The sequence below is a fragment of the Gossypium raimondii genome, chromosome 7, assembly GCF_025698545.1.
Source record: "Gossypium raimondii isolate GPD5lz chromosome 7, ASM2569854v1, whole genome shotgun sequence".
NCBI lineage: Eukaryota > Viridiplantae > Streptophyta > Magnoliopsida > Malvales > Malvaceae > Gossypium > Gossypium raimondii.
Window position 1 is genome coordinate 15,696,349 of NC_068571.1, and position 3,449 is coordinate 15,699,797.

General features: G+C 36.0%; 1 non-coding gene across 1 annotated transcript; it reads right to left on the reverse strand.

The window, feature by feature from the left end:
• Window positions 1-2,039: 2,039 nt before the first annotated feature.
• LOC128042642 (small nucleolar RNA R71) lies at window positions 2,040-2,145 on the reverse strand. Its single transcript, XR_008198157.1, has one exon. It is a non-coding gene; the product is annotated as a small nucleolar RNA R71 (small nucleolar RNA).
• Between the last annotated feature and the right edge of the window lie 1,304 nt (window positions 2,146-3,449).

Genomic DNA, 3,449 nt, shown 5'->3' on the forward strand with positions numbered 1-3,449 from the left:
AATTAACCCACAGAAGTTAAAGTCGATCACCAGTGAAAAGCTTCTTCTTTTAACAACGATGATGTGCACATCAAATAATGCTCAAAAGGCTACAAATTTTATCCAGAACTCTCTGTGTGTTTTTGTTCTAGTACTCGGCTCTGGTTGAATCATCACGCACTTTACCGCTAAACTCTTCTGCTTCACATATCCAAACTTTATCAATAGGAAGCCTGCGAATATTCTGTCGTATACGGCTTTGAGAACGAGGGGGTGAAGGTCATTGAGCCATAAAATTGACTCTCATATACGCGTTAAACATATCATTCTTTATATTAAGAAAGGTATTGTGAGCCTCTTCTCTAGACTCCTGAAATTCGGGCACATTATGAGCAGCCCCTTGATCGATGGTTGGAACATAACTTTATACTTCATCGGAATCTACTCGATTGAATTCAGCTGACATCTTTGATCTGATTGGGAGTCATCACACTATCACAGGTTATAAAGTGGCATGTATTTCTAGGCTCAATACATGCTACGTTCACTCCTAGAATCAACTAAAACATAACTTTGATACCACAAAATGTAACACCCCTAACCCATTTCTTTGCTAAATTAGGGTTATGGGGTATTACACTGATTAACAAATCCATTAATATCTCAAAATAGTTCAAAAATAAATTTAAATATAAATAATCAATATCCAATCATTATTCATAGCATATATGCGAGCACAGAACTTAAATCGTGCCTACGAAACCTAAAATTAGTTTGGAAACAAGTAGGGATTAATATGAAACAGAATAGAAACATGTGAAAAAAACTGTAAACAGGGGTCACATGGTTATGTGACAAGGCTGAGGTTGGGTTATGCTACACCACACACTTGTATCCTCAAACTGTGTATAACTTGATGTTGTGAAATATAAGGTCACACGGCCATGACGTCAGGCTTGTAACAAATTGGGATTGTGTGAAACATCCTGCACCTAAAATTAATCAGACCACACAGTCGTGTGGGGTGATCGTGTGTACTTAAAAGTGCCTCCAAAATTAAACAATTTCAATCCAAAACACTTAGGCAACAAGTAATAGCATTTCCATCTCTTAAACCTACCTAAAATACATCAAAATATGCCAACATATAGCATATAACATTTAACCTAACTACCTAACCAACGTGCCCTCATTGGCACCACGATTCAAATATTTAAAATCTAATTCACATACATCATTTACCAAATCACAAAACATGTAACCAAGCAATTAAAGAGCATGAATCATACCACTTATGTATACTTGACAATACCAAACCAAAAGTACCTATTAGTTAGTACCTTAACCATTTTTTTAAAGTTAAACATACACAACATGGCTATATACATTTGTACTTATAAACTCTAAGTATATGTCATTTATAACCTAGACCAAAATGGTCATTCCATAATAAATTATCAAGATAGGCATCAAGCGATAAGCTACCAAATTTAAGTCACCAAAACACCAAAAATGTGATTTCATCTCAAAAGGCACAAAACATCCCAAGATACCTATTAACGTAAAGATATCAAAATAACCATTCCAAATGCATTTAGATATCAAATCATGCATTAACCATCACATATCACAACCAACCAAAATATCAACTAGGATTCTCATCAATACACATATTATACACTTCCGATGGCAAAAAATATAACCATAGTGCTTATAAAATGCATAACCAAAACCCTATTTACATGCCATTTATAACCGGAGCAAAAACAATTAGATACTGAAAAATTTGTCGGATATTGTGATCTCCAAAATCAATCCAATCGATAGCTCAAATCCGACGATCTATAAGGAAGAAGAACCAACACAAGCTAATCTTACGTAAAGCCTATTAAGTTCGTATTAAATATAAACTTTAACTTACTGTAACGGTTGTAACTTAAACATTTCTCAATTAAATACCATAACAAGAACAAGAGTTCATTATTAACCTATAGGTATCACAAGTCTCACAAGTTTAGTGAGTTCAAATAAACATTTCTTCCCCATTAGCAAGAGAATCCAGCTAAGAAAGGAGATTGCTATGTTCAAACAGTTAGAGGGAGAGAGTTTTCACGAAGCTTGGGAGCATTTTAAGACGCTGATTCAGAAATGTCCACATCACGGATTACCAGAGTAGTTACGACTGTAAATATTTTACAATGGGTTGGAAGTGCACACAAGGTCGGGATTAGATTGAGATGCAAGAGGAGCCTAAATGACCGAATGTACGAGGATGCATACGAATTAATAGAAAATATTGCGATGAATTACTATCAGTGGCCAACTGAACGATATACATATGGTCAGAAACCAGCTACAATGAAGGTTGTCTAGGAGGATGAAATATATCAACAGTAAGTGGATAGATTTAACCGCGTAGAGTCCCCAAATAGTGCACCATCCATAAATAGAGGGGATAAATTGCACTTCCATTATATAAAAAATCCAACCGAGGACATGAAGTACATAGGGAATAGGGTTGAAACCCTTATTCAAATACTTATAACCTCGGATGGAGAGATCACCCTAACCTGAGATGTGGAGGAAATCAAGGAGGAGGTACTAGTTCTAATCAAGTAAAAAATGCTAATTATCAACCTTCTTATTTACAGAAACCTCGAAAAAGGCCAACCCAAATGACCATAATGTATGTGGGCAACACTTGGGTCGGATAAAAGGGGAAATGCGGTCAATGAGGGCATATGTAAAGCAAGTGCAATCTGAGTGCACTAACTCGACAAAAATATTGACTAAGCTGGAAGATCAAATAAGTCAATTAATGAGAATGATAGCACATATCAAAAGACAAATTAGCACCAGCATTCCTAACAATACTTAAAATGATCCTCGAAAGGAAGAGAAGGAGCATGTGAAAGTAACCGTGCTCCGTTCAGGCAAAATCTTAAGTAGCCTAGAAACTCTAACACAAGAAGAGACAAGAAAAATGTAGAAGATCTTCAACAGGATCCCCAAGAGGCTGGCAAAGAACTAGAACCAGAGGTGGTAACTGAATCAGTAGTTGTGCTGGAGAAAGAGTCGACCAAGGAACCTGCTATCACATAGGTACCATTCCCTTCAAGGTTGGAAGAGAGACAAGAACAGAATGCAAATGAGTTTGTAATCTTTCTAAAATTTTTTAAAATGTTAAATGTCAACTTGCCCTTAATCGAACTAATTGAGAAAGTCCCTAAGTATGCCAAATTTTTAAAAGAAATCATGTCTAGGCGTAGGAAAATTAAGACAGGTGAACAAGTTAATATAAGTGTTTCTTGTAGTGCCATTATATCTAGACAGGTTCCAAAAAAGCTAAAAGACCCCGAGAAGTTTTAAAATCCCCATAGAGATAGGGAGCATGTCACACCCCAAAATTGGGCCTAGTAGTTTCGAGGGTAATTTATGTATTTTAGCCCAAAATGTGTTCAAAAAATCGA